A 24,516-nucleotide genomic window follows, 5' to 3' on the forward strand; every position below is an offset into this window, starting at 1 on the left:
GGACAAGGTAAGCCCCACAGGGGACAGACCACCCAGGGCATTATTCCAGGGACAGCAGAGAACCAAACAGTGGACCTCTTCCACTAAGGCAGGGAGTTATAAGCAACCCTTCTATGGCAAAACTTCTCAATGACTCCCTCTCCCCTCGGCTTTCCTTTCACTCACCAAAAGCTAGGAGGAAGGCTCTCCCTCTGCAAAGAAAATTGGATTTCTGTAACCAAAGACCAATGGGTCTTAAAGATCATTTCAGGGATACAAATTTTCTTTCAACGAACACCAAGTTCCAAGATGGTACCCATACTTACCTCCAAATCAGTGGGCAGAGGCATTAAAACAAGTTAAATTTCTCATATCCCAGTGGGCAGTACAACCTGTTCCTACAGACCAAACAGTCAAAGGCTTTTATGCCAGACTATTCCTTGTTCCCAGAAAAGAGGGCACTTGGCACCACATCCTGGATCTATTCATTCTGAACACCTCCCTGGTGGTCCCCAAATTCAAAATACTAACTTTCCAGCAGCTGCTGCCTATGCTGACAAGAAATGCCTGGTTAGTGACCATAGACCTAAAGGATGTCTACCTCCACTCCCCCATAAGGGAAACCTGTAGGAAATTCCTGTACTTCAGGGCAGGCTTATAACATTTTCAGTTCTCTGCACTACCCTTTGGCTTATCTACTGCACCCAGGGTATTCACCAAATGCTAAGCCTCGGACATAGCATTTTGCAAACAGAGAAATATTCAGATTTACCCTTATCTGGATGACTGCCTCATTCAGGCAGAGTGCAAAGAAAAGCTGATCCAGGACCTCCTCTTTGCCAAGACCATTCTAACCTCCTTAGGGTTCACCATCAATGAAAAGAAATCAAAGCAGACTCCCTCCGGGAGGATCATTTTCCTGGGAGCACTGCTGGACACAGCATCTCAAATGGCCTTCCTATCACCAGAAAAGCAGAGCTTCCTGCCACTCTACTTTATTCAGATGGCTTCCAGAAGTCACCTCACAGTGAGGAAGTTCCTGCAAGTTTTGGGGCACATGGCATCTTGCATCCTTCTAATTCCTCTGGCCAGGCTCCACATGAAGAAACTGCAGTGGTATCTAAAGAATCTTTGGTGTCAGCACTCTCAGCCTCTAGAGACCACTCTCCCTTTGATCCCCTGTATAAGGGCCGAGTTTGTCTGGTGGGCAAGGTCCTGTGCCAAGAACAAGGGTCTCCCCTTCATCCTCCACCCTATGGGCTAGGCCATCACCACGGACTCCTTAGACATTGCTTGGGGCACTCACCTGGCTGGATGGTGCACCTAAAGCCTTTGGGATGCCTAGCACCTTCCTTTACACATCAACTAAAAGGAAATGATGGCAGTACAAAAGGCCCTGATATCCTTCAAATCCCATCTCAGGCCAGGGGTCATCCTTATCAAAACAGACATCACCACTGTAATGTGGTACATCAACAAACAGGGAGGGACCCAATCTTACCCTCTATGCAGGCTAGCTATGAACCTCTGGCAGACAGCCTCCTCTATGGGATTACACCTAACAGCACAATACCTACCAGGGATCAACAACTCACTGGCAGACTACTTAAGCAGAAACTTGCTGGACCTCCACAAATGGCAGCTCCACAGAAAAATCTTTTTGCAAGTCACTCAGTAGTGGAGAACTCCAAAGGTGGATCTCTTTGTTTAACACTTCAAACACCATTTGGAAAAATTCTGCACCAGGGAGTATCAGCACCTAGTGTGGAAGGTAGATGCCTTGACCTTCCCCTGGAACTCCCTCTTTGTGTATGCATTCCCTTCCTCTGCCTCTTATCTCCAAGGTACTGATCAAGATAAGGGAGGAGAGTCCAAAGGCCATCCTCATTTTTCCAGACTGGCCCAGGCAGCATTGGTACCCCTTACTGCACAGTCTGACATCTTAGCCTCCCAGGCAGATTCCTCTCATCTCAGACCTCTTGACTCAGGTGTGGGGGGGGGGGATGCTGCACCTGGACTTGCAGATTCTCAAAATGACAGTATGGCTTATACCCTAAAAGCAAACAAGGGGTCCCTGTTAGGCAAACAGGTCCTAGACATTATCACAGAGGCCAGGAGACCTAGCACCAGAAAATCTTACGCAGGAAAATGGAAAATATTTTGCTCCTGGAACTAGTCCAGAGGGGACAGTTCCTCACATCCTTCCATTCCTCTTATCCTGGACTATCTAGTAGAGTTACTAAATTCTGGTCTCTCATTTTCTTCTATTAAAATCCATGCATCTGTCATTTCAGCTCATTTCAATACAAATCCACCCCTGTTCTCACATCCTTTGATTAAGCAGCTCCTCAGAAGGACTTTGAATATCAGATCTCCCAGAAGGCCACCCACACCAGCCTGGGACCTAAATTATGTTTTGGAAAAACTAACCTTACCACCTTTCAAACCTGCTGCTTCAGCAGAACTAAAATGCCTCTCCTAGAAGACTGCTTTCCTGCTAGCTATCACCTCAGCCAGAAGGGTTTCAAAACTTCAGGCATTGATGGCCATTGAGCCCTTCATCATTTTCCATGCAGACAGGGTCTCTCTGAGGACTAATCCCTCCTTTATGCCCAAGGTGGTATCTGGTGTGACTCTCAATTAGACCATACATCTACCCACCTTCTTCCCTAACCATCAAAACAAGGGGGAAAGAATTCTGCATCACTAGACATGCACAGACAGCTCAGATACTACCTAGACCATACTAAAGCCTTCAGGAAAACAGACCAACTGCTGGTCAGCTTTGCCCCAGGAGCAGAGAGGAAACCCATTTCCAAGCAAACCATCTCCAAATGAATATCACACTGCATCCATTTCTGCTACAGATTTCATGGAAAACCTCCCCCTAAGTCTATTCACACCCATTCCACTAGGGCAGCCTCCACTTCCACAGCATTCCTGAGAAGTTTCCCCACCAGGGACATCTTGGAAGCTGCCACCTGGACTTCTGTCCACACCTTTACTAAGCATTACCATCTTCCTTTTTTCTCTAAAGCTAGGGCAGGGTTTGCCAATGCAGTTCTGCAGGGCATGCTGACCCAGGCCTAGGTCTATTACTAATCCTTCCACCCTTATCCTCAGGTTTGAAAATCCTCCCACAGGTGATGACTGCAACAGTGAAACATGAAGAATATAGTACGGTTGTGTACACTTACCATAAATGTAGATATTCGAGTGTATTTACTGTTGCAGTCCTGGTTTCCTTCCCTCCTTCCCCCTTATATCTTCTTTTCTTAGGGAGACATAAGCTTTTTAAGGTGACTTTTTGCCACCATGTCACCCTTACCATATTTTCTGGGGCTCTTGACTGGTTAAGGCAAGAAAAAATGATGCAAAGGCATCGGCTGCCTTGCTTTATAGCACTGATGACCTGACGTCAGTCAAGAAGTGACAGCAGTCAATGCAGAAAAACATTGACTCTGGTATTCAGGCCAGCCGAGGGCTACCACAGCAAGGATAACCCACAGGTGATGACTGCAACAGTGAATACACTTGAACATCTACATTTATGGTAAGCGTACACAACTGTACTTTCTGGTGACTCTTTTTTTCCAGGTATCTTCTAACTACAACTCTTCACAAACTGCTTAGCTTAACAGCCTCAACTGTCTTATTTTAAAAATAACAGCCAGTTGTTTGAAAAAGTTATTTTTCCTGTCAATCAGCTGTTCAAAAATCTCCTAGCAGCCAGGATCATTCTAATGACATCATCTACTATTCAGCTGATTCTCTGCAGACAGTTTGCACTTCAGAATCTCCCTCACAGACATGTGCAATTAAAAATGTATGAAATCACTGACACACTCCCCAAACACCCCATATAAGCAGGGAGATACTCAGCACCTCAAAAACTCACCTACATCTTCACAATCAGACATGCTAACACAACACAACCAAATCCAATAATGCACACAGATCTCCACCAGACATGCTAACACAGATGATAGTGCCCTCAAGATTCAAGATTCAAAGATTCAAAGACAATTTTATTGTCATTTAGGAAACACAAGTGCAACCTAAATGAAATTTCAGGCATCAGCTCATCATCAGAGTACAGAGGCAAATTAAGTATGAAAAGAGTAAGACATGACATATACAAAACTATTCTAACAAGGAATACACACAAAATAATACTCCTTATAACTTATTTCTAGTCAGGTAAAATGACCCATACATAAAAACATAAACATATGAACAAATAGTATTGTACACAGAAAAAGAGAAGAAAAGGCTCATTAATATTGCATATGAGGGATTCTCATTCTCTTCATAAAAATATTAACCAAAAAATTGCTGAGAGGTACAACAGTATATAGCAAGATGCATTGCACCTGCAATTAAATAGCTGATGTTAATGGAATTTATTTTATTTATTTATTTTACATTTGTTAACCGGGAGAGTCCGACTGGATACATGTCCATTTTCAGCAGAGGCCCGGGGAGAAAAGCTCCACGTATAAGCAAATAAGAATACACTATGTTGATATAATACAGTATGTTCACTTAAGTATTTTACACAAGAATAGGAGACATTTTAGAATATTTCTACACATTGCTCAAGACATATAATGAAAAAAAAATATTCAAAAAAAAAGAACACAAAAACTCATAGTATAACAGACTTTTTCCTTTTAGGTAGACCTTTCGGATAGTAGTAGCAGGAATTAAATAGGATAATAGGACTAGGGAAATTATATAGAAAAGAGGATAAGAGGGAAGACAGAGGAGAGAAGTGGTAGTGGTACCGTCATTGGTCCTAAAGGGAGGAGGAATATTATGGATTACAGATGTTTAGTATGAATTTGATGAATAAGTTATTCACAACTATGCTCAAAATATACATTAATAGCAATAAGTGTAATATGATTCTATAAATAAATGCTATGGTAAACATGCTGGGCTGATTCCTCACAAACTGAGCTAACAGTCAGCACATGCTACTTTTAAACAAACAGGTACTGCTCCCCAAACACTGTGGTTCAACAGCATGATGTTCTCAGATAATTCCAGATTACAGCCATATTTGTAGAAATTTAAAGACTGAGTCGTTACCATGCACAACATAAAAATTAAAGTATTGCAATATGGTTCTTACAAAACATGGTATGGGTGACGTTAACTAAGGTAATAGATACTAATGTCTTCCCTATGTGGTATGGAACCCACAACATGCCAAAATTTAGACATGCTGATCAGTTGTTTTAAAGGCCGAGCTAACAGTCAGCACATTATTCTTAAACAAACCCTATTATTAGAAAGCTGATATTATCAGAACATTATGGATTACAGTGATATTCGTAGAAATTCGAAGACTATATCAGTGAGTCATTACCATGCACAACATAACCTATAATATAAACTGTTGCAATACGGTTCTTCAAAAAAATGCTTTGTTTGAAGTTAACCAAAGTAACAAGTGCAGTTATACATTACCATTTTGTGGTTTGGAACCCACAACATGCCAGAGAGTTGCTTTATATTCCGAGCTAACATTCAGCAAAGGTTTCATTGTAGAAACAGGAAGTGTAGGTGTTTCTTCAAAATCCTGTGGTAAACAAGTGAATATGCAAAATGCATACAATTATTGGACCTTTCATGGTAAAGAAATAACAGCTATCAACACATAACTAAAAACATATGTATAAGCAATGAGATGGGCATTACTTTTCAAATTAAAAATGTGTCTATGTAATTTTTTAGGAGGAATGACATAAGGAAGTTATATACATGTTTGTATTCCAACTTATAATGGTTCAATAGGTGATCCATTGAACGATGATAGATAAGTACGAAATGTGCAGTCACCCATAGCCTAGGCTCTATAGTCAACTGTAATACATGAGGACAGTGACTATGTGAAATTATGTACATAGATGTTGTAAAACATATATGCATCAACAAAGGACATACTTATAGATATTATACACATTATTAACATAAAACAATAAAATGGTTATCGAACCCATAGTTACGATGACAATATTTACCAAGTCCACTTAATTATCCCCATGAGCTAATTATCACAGCAGTTAAAAACTGCTTATAAAAACATCTATATGATATATATGATACAGAGATACATATCTGTAAAATCCATAGCAATGCTCAGGTATACACAGAATATTGGTGCTTACTGCACGGATCTACAGTCAGGCTCTGCACCTCAGCGACCCTCCCTAAAACTCTTCCATGTCCCTCTGATGCATGTCATCATAGTGGTGATGAAACTGTACTCCAGTGCAGTAGATCTCCATCTACCATCAATGGTCCCATTAGATCTGATTCCACACATTAATTATAACAAAGTTCCTTAGTCTGGTTGTCATTGTCTGCACCACTCCAGTGTGCACTGTCAACATCTGGATTGTCTCCCTCCTCAAAGTAGCCATTATGATCCTCAAGCGGAATAAATCTGAAGTCTGAAAAACACAAATCCAGGATGGGCATGTATGTATTTATTTCTATTACAGGGATGTGTATTGTGACAATCACTGCATATTGCTGTAGCATGCATATTCATCTATCGATGTGTTTGATTTACAGCAGCAGGGTTGAGCCATGAACATACTTCTACACAGATTAAGGATAATGAAAAAAAGTATAATTGCATGCATTTGTACATATAAGTTACAGACAGAGCAATCCAAACAACATTTGGTATGCTGTTTGCATGAATATTCACAGGTCATTTACTCTGGGCCTACACCAGGGATCGGCAGGTGAATATCTCTGTACTGTTGCTGTGAACACTGCCTTGTTACTGCCTCCACCTCATTTCATGGCACTGGTGTTTACTATTATATTGTTGTTTCACACCCATTTAACACTACATATACATCCAGCTGAGGGGCAAGCCATGCATTTTCGAGTGCAGACAGACAAGGTATATTACACCAACAATGTGTAACACATGTGATACTTGACATTTTGTCCACAACTGTCAATACAGTCCCATCTGGTGTACAGCTGCAATGTCCATCATATTGGTTCATAAGTTCATAGGTAGGTACTAGGCTATCAGCCCAAGGGCCTACGTAACCCTAGCCAACAAGGTTCCCTGGAAAGTTAATTTCCTGTGCCCCTGTCGAGCAGAGCCACAGAAGTGATCCTCGGAGTGTATTTCCTATTTCACATCCACTCATTAAGATTTTTCTTAAAGAGTGCTCATGAGAAACTTTGCTTGACATAGATGGGTAGCTTTTTCCAGATTATAGGAAGTCTTTGGGACAGAAATCTATCCCTCCAGCATGTCCTGTTTATTGTGGTAACATGGTTTAGGTCCCTAGAGCATGTAGCTCGGAGGGATTGAGATTTCATTAGGTGTAGAATGTCCAACAGCTCCGGGTTTAACATAGCTTTATATGTTAGGCAGAGATCTCCTCGGAGTAGGTGATATGCTACAGAGTAAAGCTGAAGTTTTTTGAGACGGTCAGTGTATGACATCTGTTTGAGGCCAGTAGTCCTCTTTTTGAGGTACTTCTGGGGCCTTTCCAGCTGCTGCAGATGTCTTGTGAGGTACATTCCAAAAAGGGCATTGTACTCTATAATGAGTCTAATGAGTGCCGAGTAGAGGGGAACAATGACCTCTTTTTTCCTGGATGAGAACTTTTTTGTGATGAGGTGTGCCACATAGAAGGATTTCCTGACTACTGTGGTGATGTGATTATCAAAGGAGAGACTACTGTCCACCTGATCCCAAGGTGTCTTATCACACATTCAGCATTAAGTAGACTGCCGTTTATGTGGTAGTTCATGGGTACAAAGTTTTTACCAAAGGGGATGACAATGCATGTTTTGGCACTGAGCTTGAGGTCATGCCTCTGATACCAGGCATCTGTCTCAGTAAAGCTCTTCTGTAGGATGTCCACATCATTTGGTGACTCGAATATGGCTCCTAGTTTAGTCATCTGCGAACTTCATTAACCAGAGGCCTTCTGTGTTAGCCTGTACTTCAGAGAAGTAGATACCAAACAGGAGAGATCCCAGGACTGAACCCTGTGGTACTCCACTTGTCACTGGATTGAAGTCAGATTTGGAGTCTGCAACTTTTACATTGTGGGTTCTGTCAGTGAGCCAGTTGGCAACCCATCTTGTGATGTAGGGATTTATACCTAGCTTAGTGAGTTTAGCTATAATTCCAGAATGGGGGATGGTGTCGGAAGCCTTGGCGAGCTCAAAATAGGCTGTGTGAACCACCTTACCCTTGTCTATGCTTTGGTGACTGCCTTAAAGAAGTTGATCAGGTTCAGAAGGCATGATCTGCCTTTCACAAACCCGAACTGTATGGGTTCCAGAGTTTGGAGGTTACCAATGTCTTTGATTATGAGTTCCATGATGATACGTTCCGTGGTCTTGCAGACCAGGCTCGTCAGACTATTAGGGCAATAGTTCCTTGGATCAGTGGTGGCTCCCCCTTTGTGGAGTGGGATAACTGTTGCTGTGTGCCATTCAGTGGGCACAAAGCCTGATATAAGACTTTGACTGAACATGGTGCTTAGGTGGGGAGCCAGTTCATTCTGAAGTTCATGTAAAATGCAGCCTGGGATGTTGTCCGGTCCCATGGATGCTGTGTTTTTGGTTTTAGAGAGTGCAGCTTTTACCTGCATAGATGTGATTACAGGGACTCTGCATTTGTACTGTATAGATATGGGCCCTTTAGGGGGTGAAAGTGGGGTAAAGTTAGCACTGAACCTATCTGCCAGGATGCTGGCAATATCAGTTGGTTCTGTAATTTTCCTACCGTTGTGCTGTAACTCAGAGCAGGTCTGGGTATTGCCATTGAGATTCTTTACTTAGTTAAAGAATGCTTTGTTTTTGTCCTTAGAATCAGTGGCAATTTTGTTTTCGTAGCTAGCTTTGGATGATCTTATAAGGGATTTCATCTTCTTACTGAGGCTGATGAGGGAGCTCCTCCACTCATGGGATTTTACTCTCTTTTGCAACAGTTTCTTCCTTCTGTTGTAGAGTTTGTTTATGGCAGTGGACCACCAGATTGGCTTCCTTTTTTTTTGGAGAATAGCATCTTGGTTCTGTTTGAGATAGCACGATCCATGCAGTCGTGTAAGTGCTTGTAAAGTGCATTTGTGTAGGATTCAGCAGTCATAACTGCATTGTCCATCTGCATGGGTGTCATGAAGTTCCCCACTTCTGTCTTAAGAAGCATGAAGTTGGCTTTGGAGAAATTTTATACTGGGAGTATTTGCAGGCAATATTACTGTGATTGTATATCTGATGCTGGCAGTTTTAATTTTGCTAAATACAAGACTGTTCTGTCTTTTTCTTTACTTTTCCACTGCAGGATCCACAGTACAATCCACAACTTCTACATAACAGAAGTCTGCTAGTGGTATGCTATTATGTATGTTTCATATCTGTCCTTGCTGTTAATCCTGTATTTGACCTCCATTAATAGTGTGGCCTTCTTACCATTCCTAGGTCAGTCTGCATCAATGTCCTCAAGTGCACATATGAGTGGTATGTGTATATCACACATTCTGTGTGTTTTAACTGTTCTCACCCAGTTAATGGTGTAAATGATGTGATCAGAAATGTTTTTTATTCCCCTATACTAGTTGAAGTTCATCCCAGTGCAACACCATCATCTTCCCTTTAGTGTTTGCCAGGTGTGTGTGTGTGTGTGTGTGTGTGTGTGTGTGTGTGTGTGTGTGTCTGTGTGTGTGTTTTTTTATGCATCACATATGTCATGTACTGTATGTTGGCCATGTAAACAGGTTACATACTTATTTTATGTACAGTCTGTGGAATGTACATGCAGAAGCTGCAAGTGATGTCATTAGTAATTGTAACACTCCAGTGGGATATACATGTCATATGTCTTTTATATCCATCAAGTGATATAGGCACACTGTCCTGATCTGTGTCTTTGTATCTTGTAGCACATCAACTGTCTGTATCATCCAGTAGTCCAACCAGTGATTAGGATGTTGTTCATGATATGTCTCAGCATGGTAATATGGTCCCTGACACAGAGGACTTTGAGTTGTTTGGTGAGTCTATCCATGAAGTTGGCAGTGATGCTGCAGCAGATGTAGCCTCAGATGTGGAAATCCACTTATCTAGCCATTCAGAGGATGCTGCCACCGTGGATGTTGAACAGGATGAAGCCATTAACCAACACACCACAGCTAAGAGCATTGCTGCTGGCAGTTCCACACAACAACCAGAAAAGCATGTTGCAGTAGATGTAGGTGAGCAGATGTACATGGCTAGGTGTCAAAGGGTGTCTTCCTCCTTCTGCAGCATATGAATGGTCACAGCAATGGCAGTGTTCAAATGTCCGTGCACATGCCTGTGACACAGATTATGTGACACACCACAAATGTGTCATGCATGAAGGAAAAGAGCACACAGTGACATTTTGATTGCATTGGCCAATCAAAATGAGAGTCTGCTAGTTGTGGCATGGCCAATGGAAGCCCTGACCTCTATGGTGTTGCAGCAGTGTCATACTACCAGCAGGATTCTATGTTCCATGACTGTGCTCAGCAGATTGCAACCTGTTTGAGGCAGGCCACCTGTCTGCTGAATGATCACTGGCCATTGAAATCACTGTCTATGTTCCAACCTGCCCAGAATCGAACTGCTGGCCTATCTGCTGAGGTCTTGCCAGTCACAAGGCCTTCAACTTGCAGCCATGCTTCTTCAGCTCAACATGGTGTTGTACTCCCATCCATGTCCATTGTGGAGCATTGGAGCAACCAAAGCAAGATGTGACTACAAGTGTTTGGTGCAAGGCAGATTGTGGTGTGAAACATCAGTGAGTTCAACCGAGACTGTGTTAGAGTGTGTCCAACAGTGTACTACACATAGCTGGCTCATACCATTGTAATACCACTGTACTGTGATATGTGTTTTCTGAAATGACAATTTCTGCAATTTATCCTGTGTGATTTCTCCTTATTCATGTCATTTTATGGTACAGATATGTATGTGTAGCACTGATGTGTGTCCCTTATTGTTTACCATACAGTGATACAACAAACTGAATGTGTATGCATACCTGTGTCATTTGTGCCCTTAGTTGATGATCTGTGTTTTTTAACATTTGCATATGGTCATGTTGGAATATGTTATGCTTGTGCTATATGTGTTGCTCAGTATGCACATTTAGTGGGTACTTGCCATTAAATGCAATCTGTGTTGCTGCGGTGGGACAACACCTGAACATCAGTAGTCAGTCTGAACACTCATGTACTGGTGGCTTGTCATGACTCAGATATTTGGGGCAGACACTGCCATGTTGCCTGGGCCTGCACATGTGGTCACATCCCACACTGCCTACGACTGTGACTTCTGTCCCCTATGTCATCCTGCTCCTCCTCCAATACCTGTGGGATGTCCTCTTCAGACATTTGGGCTTCTTGGCATAGTTCACCCACAACTATGGCTGGAAGACAACCATGTGCTCTGGTTAACATGTTGTGCAGCATTTTACACACAGTTATCATCTGTGCTGCCTTCTCAGGTGTGCATTGCAGTGCACTCCCAGATGTGTCCAGACATCTGAACAAAGATTTCAATACACCAGACACATACTCTGTGGGGTTTCTGGTTGTTGTGTGTGCTCTGTTGTAGGCCTCCTTTTCAAGGCTTGATAGTTCATGGTACAGGGTCATTAGTCAAGGTACAAGTGAATAACCACATTTACCTGTTGAGGGGAATAAAAACACTTTTGGTGTGAATGGATATTGTTGAGTAGGCTATTCATAACTTGTCTCCTAGCTGTGTTTCTGTACTTACCCAGCAGCAGTCCCTCAGGTATTTCACCTTGCTGGAATGTAGCCCTGAATCCACTTTTCCTTCTTATGGCAGCATCATGGACACTTCCAGGGTATGTTGCCATGATGTTTATTATGTTGCCATATGCTGCACACATAACTTGGTAGTTGATGGATGGCTATCCCTTTCTGTTTATGTATCGGTCTGCTTCTGGAAGTACTGGTGTCTCGATAGGTATGTGTGTGCAGTCTATTGCACTGAGTGCATGTGGGAAGTTTGCAATGTTATAGAACTGATGCATTGCAAGTCTCCATGGTGGATAGAAAGTGTAATGTAGTCATCTACCTTGCTGCACATTACTTACAGGAATCAGGAACTTTGCCCAGATATGACTGGCAGCTGTCTGTGATACTCCCATAGCATTCCCCATGTGTCTCTGGAATGTAACAGATGGAAGTACACCCAGGCTGAGACACGCTTTGGTTTCAAGTGGGATAGGGTTTCCTCACAGGGTCTGTACAGATGTGTATGGGGCACACACATTGCAGACAGCCTGCACCAGTTGTCTGTCTAGCTGATATATGTGATTACTTGTGGTCTGACAACTGGTTTAGTTGCAGACTTGCTCTGACTCTTGCTGGCTGCCTTCTGGGATAGACAGCTATAAGTCTGATTTATGGTTTGCACCACTGCAGCATGATGCAGTATATTAACAGCAGGTTGCATTTTGATATGATTTTTTTTTCAGTTTTACTACAGATTTTGTCATACTCTGTAATGTTTGCTTGAACTCCTTGGCATCCGTAAAATATTCACCGAGGATTTTAGAAATGGAGTCAGGATGGCGGCATGTCACATTTGAGTTGTGTTGTGTGTGCATAATTTGATTTGGAATCAGTGCAGAATCCTCAGTTATCTGCACTGAATACTTAACTACTTGGTCTACCTTCGGTGTGACTTCTAGAATCACTGAAGTCTTTCTTCTGCATGCTGTGCTGTCTACAAATAGCTTCTGTGAACCTTATAGAATCTGGTCCTCCATCCTATGTCTCCACTGTAAAAAGCCTGCCATATTGACATTATATTAGTGATGCTCTCCCTTTTACCTGTTTGATGACTTCATAAAATGCTTTCATTGGAAAATCTATCATATGTGTGACCCCAGAAATTAAGTATTCTTTATCACCAACACAAATCAAGTATCCTTTCTTTAACACCCAACCAATCAATAATGCCCAGCAGTCTAGGATTTAATGAAACATTTTTGAAAAATGTGACAAGACCTGTTGCTAAATATGTTTTAGAACCCTGCCAGCCATGGAAGACAATCCATTATTTCCTAGATGTAAAATGTTCTGCCAGTGTACGTGTATATCAGTAATACAAGAAAATTAATCTAGTACCGATAATATAAATATTTGTGATGCATTTGTTAACTGGGTATTCTCTTGGACATAACTGCTTCATTTCTGGACATCCTAGGAGCACTACTTAACCAAATAATTTGTTCTTAGTCCTACAGTAGGCATAAGGATGTGAACAATTTGATTTCTGATCTCTTAAGTGCTTGAAACACTTTGTTAACAAATCAGAGTCTTAAATTTCTGCAGTAACTACCAGGTTATACAGAATGCTTTCACATGTATGCATGCAAAGGAACTCCTGAAATCAGAACAAATAGTTGTTTGCAATGAATACTTTATACAGTTTTAAAATCCTAGCATCTCTATTGACATGAGGAGCAAAAATGGTGCCTTCTCCAAATGGAGGAGGAGCGCCATGTCATCCGTGTTATGCCCTCATTTTGCCATGTAGCAGAACTTGTTACTCTTGATTTACGCTGAATAGAATAAATAACATAATCCCTTCTTTATTTAGGGAATGAATATTAGACATATCTTTAGAGCAGAGATTATTTTATCTGAAAAAAATTGACAATGCATGTATTACATTTTAAGTAGTTCTAATAACAATGGGAAATGCTCCTTAATATTCTAATTTATTTACATGTGAAAAGTAAAAGATCATAAGAAATTGAGAATATTACAACATAATACAGAGTCCTTCTCAACTCTGTTTGTTGAGTTTTCCTCCAACATTTTATTTTTTGGGTTCATATGATGACATTGCCACTTAGTGAAGGTCACAAAGAGGCTTGTAATGGAGGATCATATCCAGTTGCTGATGAAGTGCGTGCAGCTGGGTGAAGTACTCACTGTAATGTTAAGGTATCCTGCATATTTTCCATGATCACATACTTCTGTTTGTGGTGTAATTCTAGCTATGCTGTCATTTTACTAGCAAAAGTTACTTCAGCAGTGGTGCGGCCCTGCAGGCCAAAACTTATTTGTAGCTTAGGCTTAATCACCTGCACTGTTTTGAGTGAAACATGGAAAACTGATGCTACAATAATAACTATATTTATATGTTTATATAGTGTCACCTTTATGTGGCCAATGGCTGCAACTGTATGATAAGATGTGGCAAATGTGAATACTTTCTGTCAACACTTACAACCAGCTATGTGACTCTGAGTAACTCAGTTTTATCAGATTGTGTTTCTGTCTCATTCATAAAAAAATGGGTTTCCCTGGTTAACACATAATGTGCAAAAAAAAAAAAAATTCACAACAATTTGCCATTGGAACGTACAAGTATAATACACCTTAAACATTCCTATAGAAATATATCAAAAGATTGTTCACATATATAATCAAGAAGCAAACAAAAATGCACGTTTACTGTGTATAAGCTTGTATCACTAGTTGTGACTAAGACATCTTTCTTCAAGATGAAAGCATTTGGGTCTATATTGCATTGTCGAAAGCCGACAATATTGAATCTGATATTGTCGACACAACAATAGCGAACATTCAGAATATCGAATGTGTAAACGGAAATCTCTGTAAGGGGAAGATTTCCGTTTACTTAAATGTAGTGTGGTTTCGGAGTTAGTATATTTAGGTAGCTGGGGGTGTGGGTTGAATTATATTTTAGGAACATTCAATGTTTTAATAGTTTGATCATTAAAGGTCGACCTTTAGTGACTCGAACGATTAAACATTTGATGTTCTAATATAGACCGTTCTGAATTCACTAGGCAAATCCAAAGGTAACTGTATTGCATGGAAATGTGTCACACATGAAACAGCCCAGCATAACTTTTGCATAAACAGTCAGAATCATGCCATGCTGCCACTCATCGCAAAACTCCCTTTGTATGATAGTCACCTGTAACACTATTTAGCCATTCAGCCACCCCCATCACTTCAGTTTGGTAAAAACACACAGTGGAAGCAACCAGATCAAGTTCTTACAGAAAAATAAAGTCCTGCCTATGGGCCAGGTAACCTGAGTTCAGTTAGAGGCTAATCAACCTAACAGAGCTGGTTGCGAAGGAATTGAGTATGTGATTACTGCCACCTTGTCCATCCTGGTGGAAGGAATGAAACTCTACTCTGGATTGCTTGTTAGGTGATACCTAACACAAGGCTGTAGACAGATCATTGTCCTCATTTTCAACAATAACCATGAATCCAATACTGGAATTCATATAAAAACCTGTGATATCACCCATCTTCTTAAAATATCCTAAATACTGCACTCGCACCCCAATGCAAACTGCTAATTATCACTTAATAGCTTGCACCCTGGGAAGCCACCCCATTAACCCCACTTTAGTTACTAGTCTGATCTAACTGAAGAAGTACAAGACTATGAGCACATGCACTCATGCTGCACATGCCTATGGCTGAGCGAGTATGTGGAACCGCAGACAAGCTTGGACAACAGCTGTAAAGAGGACAAGGCTGTACTGGCTAAGGGGCCAAAATCCCTCAGGACCAGAAAGCTGTCCTGCTCTCCACCATCCAAACATGCTTCTCAACCTGCAGATATTGAAAACAGGAACAAAGGTCCTTGAAAAGTAGCTGTATCTAGCCAAAAATCTTGACATCTAATTAGCTTAAGATTTCAGTACCAAATAACACATAGCTCTTCATGCTTCTAATAGAAACATGAGATACTACTCAAAATCACATTAAAAAAAAACGGAATGAAAAACAGTGGAAAAATATTAGTACATTGACAAAGAGACAATGTAAGATCTATTAACTTGAATGAACTGTAGTGTAAATTTCTATCACATAAGGTCACTTAATTTTGCTTTAGAAAAATGGAGATGTAAGATGTGTGTCCTACTTTTTTAAAATATTGGTAAGACTAATACGTTTGTCATGTAGCATAGTTTTCTGTATACTAGAAGAGCTCCATAAATCATGTGTGACAAGGATTCATATCATTGTGTGAAGAGGTAAATCAATCCTGAATATAGGAACATACTTTCAAAAATAGGAACGTCACATGCAGCGGGGCAAATCACGAATATTTGTGAGGTATACATCCAAATATCATTGTAGTGGAATAAAAGGGCCATTTGTGTTAACCAGGTAGGGTCGCAGTGCTTTTGCTTAACCCTGGAAAACCTGGCTGTCACCTCACAGAATTTGTGGTCTGTTTGGATGTAGGTAAAGGAGCAACTGGGCTGGTCTTGTGAAAAAAAAAACAATAAAATGCAAACTAAAAGAAAAAAAGTTGGGAGACATAGAACAGGTGTGGAAAAAAATATATATCAAAGTACTTACTAATGGCACAAGTATACTTTTTTAATAATGTAAACAAGTTCATAGGTTCATAGGTTCATAGGTTCATAGGTAGGTACTAGGCTATCAGCCCAGGTGCCTAAGTAAGCCTAGCTAACAAGGTTCCCTGGCTTACGCCACCCAAGAAAGATAATTTCCTGTGCCCTATCGAGCAGAGCCACAGAAGTGATTCCCAGGGTGTATTTCCTATTTCCCATCCACTCATCAAGATTTTTCTTGAAGACTGCTAATGAGGAACTTTGCTTGACATAGATGGGTAGCTTGTTCCAGAGTATAGGAAGTCTCTGGGACAGGAATCTATCCCTCCAGCATGTCATGTTTATTGCGGTGACAAGGTTTAGCTCCTTAGAGCATGTAGCTCAGAGGGATTGGTATTTCTTTAGGTGTAGCATGTCCAGCAGCTCTGGGTTTAACATAGCCTATGTTAGGCAGAGACCACCTTGGATTAGGTGATATGCTACAGAGTAAAGCTGGAGTTTTTTGAAATGGTCAGTGTAGGGCATCTGTTTGAGGCCAGTTATCCTCTTTGTGAGGTACTTCTGTGGCCTTTCCAGCTGCTGCAGATGTCTTGTGAGGTACATTCCAAAAGGGGCATTGTATTCTATAATGGGTCTAATGAGTGCCAAGTAGAGGGGAACAATGACCTCTTTTTTCCTGGATAAGAACCCTTTTGTGATGAGGTGTGCCACATAGAAGGATTTCCTGACTACTGTGGTGATGTGATTATCAAAGGAGAGACTACTGTCCACCTGGGTCCCAAGGTCTATTATCACACATTCGGCATTAAGTAGACTGCTGTTTATGTGGTAGTTCATGGGTACAGAGTTTTTACCAAAGGGGATGACAATGCACTTTTTGGCATTGAGCTTGAGACCATACCTCTGACACCAGGTATCTGTCTCAGTGAGGCCCTTCTGTAGGATGCCCACATCATTTGGGGACTTGACTATGGCTCCTAGTTTGTAGTCATCTGCGAACTTTGTTAGCCAGAAGAATTCTGTGTTAGCCTGTACTTCAGAGAAGTAGATACCAAACAGGAGAGGTCCCAGGACTGAACCTGTAGTACTCCACTTGTTACTGGTTTGAAGTCAGATTTGGAGTCTGCAACTTTTACAATGTGGGTTCTGTCAGTGAGCCATTTAGCAACCCATGTTGTGACATAGGGATTTATACCTACTTTATTGAGTTTAGCTATAATTCCAGAATGGGGAATGGTGTCGAAAGCCTTGGCGAGGTCAAGATAGGCTGTGTGAACCACCTTACCCTCATCTACGGCTTTGGTGACTGCCTCAAAGAAGTTGATCAGGTTCAGAAGGCATGATCTACCTTTCACAAACCCAAACTGGGTGGGGGCCCAGAGTTTGGAGGTTACCAATGTCTTTGTTTATGATTGCAGACCAGGCTCATCAGGCAAATAGGGTGATAGATCCCAGGATCAATAGTGGTTCCCCCTTTGTGGAGTGGGATAGCTGCTGCTGTGCGCCATTCAGTGGGCACAAAGCCTGATGTGAGACTATGATTAAACATGTTGCTTAGGTGAGGAGCCAGTTCATTATGAAGTTCATGTAAAATGCGGCCTGGGATGTTGTCCGGTCCCATGGATGCTGTGTTTTTGGTTTTAGAGAGTGCAGCTTTTACCTACATAGATGTGATTACAGGGGCCTCTGCATTCTTCCTGTATAGATATGGCGCTTTAGGGGGTGAGAGGGGGTAAAGTTAGCACTGAACCTATCTGCCAGGATGTTGGCAATATCAGTTGGTTCTGTAATTTTCATGCCATTGTACTGTAACTCAGAGCAGATCTGGGTGTTGCCATTCAGATTCTTGACATAGCTATAGAATGCTTTGTCGTTGCCCTTAGAATCAGTGGTAATTTTGTTTACTGAGGCTAACCAGGGAGCTCCTCCACTCTTGGGATTTTACTCTCTTTTGCAACACTTTCTTCCTTCTGTTGTAGAGTTTTTTTATATCAGGGGACCACAAGATCGGCTTCCTTTTTTTGGAGGATAGTGTCTTGGTTCAGTTTGGGATAGCACGATCCATGCACTCGTTTAAGTGCTTATAGCGTACATTTGTGTAGGATTCAGCAGTCGTAACTGTATTGTTCATCTACATGGGTGTCATAAAGTTCACCACTTCTGTTTTAAGAAGCATGAAGTTGGCTTTGGAGAAATTATTTTTACCGTGGTTTCCTTAATGGTGGGTGGGGGCGGGAGGCGGATATCTAGGGTGATTAGCTTATGGTCGGATCTGACCGACGAGGAGTTGAGTTCAAGTGTGGAACACCGGTCACTCATGTTGGTAATGACTAGGTCTAGGATATTGTTGCCCCTGGTGGGGGGTGTGGATAAGTTGATCCAGGGCATTGGAATTTATGAATTCCAGAAAGCGTTGAGCGAAGGATTTGATACATGAGTAGTTTTCCCAGTTAATGGTGGAGTAGTTGAAATCTCACATTATTAGGGTGTTTGGTTGAACCCTAATATTTTCCAGCATATCAAGAAAAGAGGAGTGGGAATCCTGGGCATGATGGGGGATCTGTAGCAAGCTACAATTTGGATTGCAGTTTTGCCCAGAGTTAATTGCACTTGGATAACCTCAGATGGATTATGCTGCGCAACTAGCCTGGAGGTGTCGATATCCTTAATGAATATGGACATACCTCCACCTTTGGTGTTCTGGTCCAGGTTAGATGGCCGAAAAGTGTGGTATGAGTTATAGCCTAGTAATGCAGGGGTACTCCCTAGAGCCTTGAACCAGGTCTCAGTCACTTCACAGATATTGATGTTTTCCATTTTAAGGAGTGCCTCGAATGAGTGCATTTTGAGATTTAGACTTCTAGCATTGAGTAGCATTACCCTCAGTTTTTGCTTGCCTGTTCCTGTCACAGTGATGAATTTGTCATTTGAACCTTGCCTATAAAAGGCACTATAGGGGCAGCAAGACCCTTAGCCAGTACCCGGAATCCCAGGGACAACAGGTGCAGGCCATCTCTGGCAAAGCATCATGGTCTGTCGGCCATGTCGTCCCAGGCAGACAAATACTGGATGCCCTTAGAATGACACCAGAAGCTGAGCCAATTGTTGAAGTCAATCATTTTCTCCTTGTACTGCGGTATAATTCTGGTGATGGCAGGTTGCTAGTCAGGGCTAGGGTCATGCCTGTCTGGGGCTACAAGATTGGAGAGCTCTTCCATGTCTCTTTTTATGTAGTCCAGGCCGATACGTCTCAGGTCATTCACACCAACATGGACAAAGACAGTCATATTTGTACTTGTTGTGGAGTGACCTAAGTGCATGGGTTATGTGGCGGATCCTGGCACCCGACAAGCAGCTGACAGTAACCTTCTCCTTGTTTAGCCTGGTGAGTGGGACATCAGTGTGCCTGACTATAGAGTCACCTATGAGTAGTGTGTTGGGCACGTTGTTTTGCCTTATGGGCTGTGGTTTATTGGCACACTGAGTATGTGGGCTATGTGTCATTTGTTAAATGTTGTGACATCAGAATGGTATTGTTGATGCTGGGTTTATGTGGAGCATTTTGCTCTGGGACTCCTCTGAAAAGGGTCTGTTGTCCAGTCAGGTTATCCTGGGTAACCAACATAAATAAGTAAATAAAATTAAAAAAAGTCTTTAGCAGCAGTCTTGTCTGTGGCTTCCAGACTATTTATCTATCACTATTTCTATCCATCTACACACACACATAACTAGACAGACAGATTGACATTCTTTACATTGATCAAACATACACAACAGCTTGTCCTCACTACTGCTTGCAGTCTCAGCTCAAAATATAGGTTCAAAGATTCATAGGTAAATACTAAGCAATTGACCCTTGAGGATCTGTAGAAGCCGAGCCTTGCATTCCCATGAATTTTTTAGTCCTTGTAATTTAAGTACGAATAACCAAGAATCAAGTAGAACATTTACATGTTACCATTATCTATAAGGGGGAATGGTGCTAAACCAGGGGTACAGTTGCATTTTCCCATCTATTCTTCCGGATTACATTTGATTAGAGTAAGCAGTACTTTTCTTTATGTGGAGATAAAAAGGATTCCAAAGAAGTGGTATTGTCTTTGACACATATCTATCCCTCCAACATGCTCTATTTATGTTGTAGAAAAGATTTAGATCCCTTGAGCAGGTGTTTATGCCACCACTGGCTTTGTGGATGTGCAGTAAATTTGAAAGGATGGGGTCTGCTAAAGCTCAGTTCATTTGGCAAAGATCACCCCTTAGTAACCTGTATGCTAACGAGAAGAGGGACATGGTTTTGAGCTGGTCAGTATAGCATTTATTATTTAGACCATTTATTTTCTTGAAGAATAGGCATTGTGGACATCCAAGCTGTGTTATGTGACTAGGCAAGAGCATACTGAAGGGGGTATTAATCTCAATGAAAAGGTCTAATAAGTACCAAATACAGCAGGATGGTCACAACCCTGTACTTAGACACTATACCCTCACTAATAAATTGCACAATGAAAAATGACTTTTTTCTTACAATATTGAATACATGGTGATTAAAGAACAGTTGTTTGTGCATGTGTATTCTCAGGACTCTAAGTTCAGGTTCATTTTTCAGGGGTGTGTTGTCAATGCAAAAGTTATAGGGAATGTCATGCCTACAAAGAGGCTATTATACATTTTTTATATTTAGTTTTAGTCCATGGTTTTGTGAAAGGTCCTCTTGGCGATTCCTGGTGTCTTCTGGAGAGTTTTTGATGGCACCATGTCTACAGGATTTTTAAAAATCAGTCAGCCATAAATCCTCAACATTAACTTTGACCTACAAAAAGTAAATGTAAAAGAGTCATGGTCCAAGAACTTAACCCTGAAATACACCACTAATGACTGGTCTTTTGGGAGAGGTAGAGCCACCTACCATAATTTCTTGGATTATATTTGTGAGACAATTTGCTATCCAATGAGTTACATGGAAGGGCTTGTCAACACTACTTGAGTATGGGATGGTGAGGAATGCCTTTGATAGATCTAGATATGCTTTGCATACCAATTTCCCTCACCCATTGCTTCAGTAACCTTTTTGAAGATGTTAATCAGGTTAAGTAGGTATCTGCCCTAGACAAAACTGAACTGGCTTGGGTCAAGAGTTTGCTGGCCAGCTCCATAGCCTTACAGATGAGGCTAGTCAGAGTTATGGGTCCACAATTACCGAGGTCAATTAATGACTCACCTTTGGGCAAGGGGATGACTCTTGCTAACCCTTTGGGATGGCCAGATTGTGCCTCCCTACAATATATACCTTTCTTCCAACTGAAAATATCAGAGGTAAAAAAAAGTGAAGCATAAATCAAAGTAAAACTTCTCCTCCCAAGCAGCTGCATAAGAAACCACAAAACACGGGATAGTTTGAAATAAGGTCTTGAGTATGGTACATGGTGTGCTGTTATTTACTTTAGTGTTGCAACAATGCTGTATATACTACATATTGTACAAAACCCTATCATAAATAAAAGACTGGAAACTGAAGGTCAGACTACTATAAAAAATAAAATGCAATTAAAGCAAAAGGCAGTAAATTGTAAAATGTGCTCTTAAACATTTAATGCATTATAATAGGACCACCCCATCCACTTCCCATAGCACCTTGGTGTGAATTGCACAACTGCCATGGCAGGTCAGAATAACTACTCTATGATGTACTACCCTTTGTACAAAGTTAACTCAGTGTACATAAAAATCATGCTTAAAATCGTGAAACATGCTTTTCCTTTTAAACAAAAGGTGTTTGCATGCATCTTTATGATTGTGAACACTTTTTTTGTGTGAAAAAAAGTGTTTTGAAGTCTTTAAAAAATATAAAGGCTTAAATATTTTTTCCAAACATGGAATACTAAATGCAGTAAGCCCTGTTTATGGCATTAATATTCATAGGAGGGCAGGGAGCTGTTACGTCATTCTGGGTTCCAGCTCTAATAGGTTCAAAGGTAGGTACTAGGCTATCGGCCCAGGGGCCTACATAAGCCTAGCCAACAAGGTTCCCTGGCTTACGCCACTCAAGAAAGTTATTTTCCTGTGCCACTGTCGAGCAGAGACACAGAAGTGATCCCTGGGGTGTATTTCCTATTTCCCATCCACTCATCAAGATTTTTCTTGAAGAGTGCTAATGAAGAACTTTGCTTGACATAGATGGTTAGCCTGTTCCAGAGTATGGGAAGTCTCTGGGACAGGAATCTATCCCTCCAGCATGTCCTATTTATTGTGGTGACAAGGTTTAGGTCCCCAGAGTGTGTAGCTCGGAGGGACTGGGATTTCTTTAGGTGTAGCATGTCCAACAGCTCTGGGTTTGACATAGCTTTATATGTTAGGCAGAAATCACCTCAGAGTAGGCAATATGCTATGGAGTAAAGATGGAGTTTTTTGAGGCGGTCAGTGTAGGGCATTTGTTTGAGGCCAGAAATCCTCTTTGTGGGGTACTTCTGTGGCCTTTCAAGCTGCTGCAGATGTCTTGTGAGGTACATTCCAAAAGGGGCATTGTACTCTATAATGGGTCTAATGAGTGTCGAGTAGAAGGGAACAATGACCTCTTTTTTCCTGGATGAGAACCCTTTTATGATGAGGTTTGCCACGTAGAAGGACTTCTTGACTACTGTGGCGATGTGACTATCAAAGGAGAGACTACTGTCCACCTGGGTTCCAAGGTCTCTTATCACACATTCAGTGTTAAGTAGATTGCTGCCTATGTGGTAGTTCATAGGTACAAAGTTTTTACCAAAGGGGATGACACTGCACTTTTTGGCATTGATCTTGAGGCCATAGCTCTGACACCAGGCATCTGTCTCAGCGAGGCCCTTCTGTAGGATGTCCACATCATTTGGGGACTTGACAATGGCTCCTAGTTTGCAATCATCTGCGAACTTCATTAGCCAGAGGCCTTCTGTGTTAGCCTGTACTTCAGAGAAGTAGATACCAAACAGAAGAGGTCCCAGGACAGAACCCTGTGGTACTCCACTTGTCACTGCTTTGAGGTCAGATTTGGAGTCTGCAACTTTTACAGTGTGGGTTCTGTCAGTGAGCCAGTTGGCAACCCATCTCTTGACGTAGGGATTTTTACCTAGTTTAGTGGGTTTAGCTATAATTCCAGAATGGGGGATGGTGTCGAAAGCCTTGGCAAGGTCAAGATAGGCTGTGTGAACCACCTTACCCTCATCTACGGCTTTGGTGAGTGACTCAAAGAAGTCGATCAGGTTCAGGAGGCATGATCTGCCTTTCACAATCCCGAACTGGGTGGGATCCAGAGTTTGGAGGTTACCAGTGTATTTGTTTATGAGTTCCATGATGATACGTTCCATGGCCTTGCAGACCAGGATCATCAGGCTAATAGGTCGATAGTTCCAGAGATAAGTAGTGGCTCCCCCTTTGTGGAGTGGGATAACTGTTGCTGTGCACCATTCAGTGGGCACAAAGTCTGATGCAAGGCTATTATTGAACATGGTGATTAAGTGGGGAGCTTGTTCACTCTGCAGTTCATGTAAAACGCAGCCTGGGCTGTTGTCCGGTCCAATGGATGCTGTGTTTTTGGCTTTAGAGAGTCCAACTTTAACCTGCGTAGTTGGGATTACAGGGCCTCTGCATTCTTCCTGTATAGATATGGACCCTTTAGGGGGTGAGCGGGGTAAAGTTAGCACTGAATCTATCTGCCAGGATGTTGGCAATATCAGTTGGTTCAGTAATTTTCGTGCCTTTGTGCTGTTACTCAGAGAAGATCTGGGTGTTGCCATCAAGATTATTGATATAGCTATAGAATGCTTTGTGGTTGTCCTTAGAATTAGTGGTGATTTGGTTTTCATAGCTAGCTTTGGAGGATCTTATAAGGGATCTCAGCTTCTTACTGAGTCTAACCAGGGAGCTCCTCCACTCATGGAATTTTACTCTTTTTTGCAACAGTTTCTTCCTTCTCTTGTACAGTTTGTTTATGGCAGGGTACCACCAGATTGGCTTCCTTTTTTTGGAGGATAGCGTCTTGGTTCAGTTTGGGATAGCATGATCCATGCACTTGTGTAAGTGCTTATAGAGTGCATTTGTGTAGGATTCAGAAGTTCTGTCTTAAGAAGCATGAAGTTGGCTTT

This window comes from Protopterus annectens, chromosome 3.part1 (genome assembly GCF_019279795.1).
Source record: "Protopterus annectens isolate FY-2018-M chromosome 3.part1, PAN1.0, whole genome shotgun sequence".
NCBI lineage: Eukaryota > Metazoa > Chordata > Ceratodontiformes > Protopteridae > Protopterus > Protopterus annectens.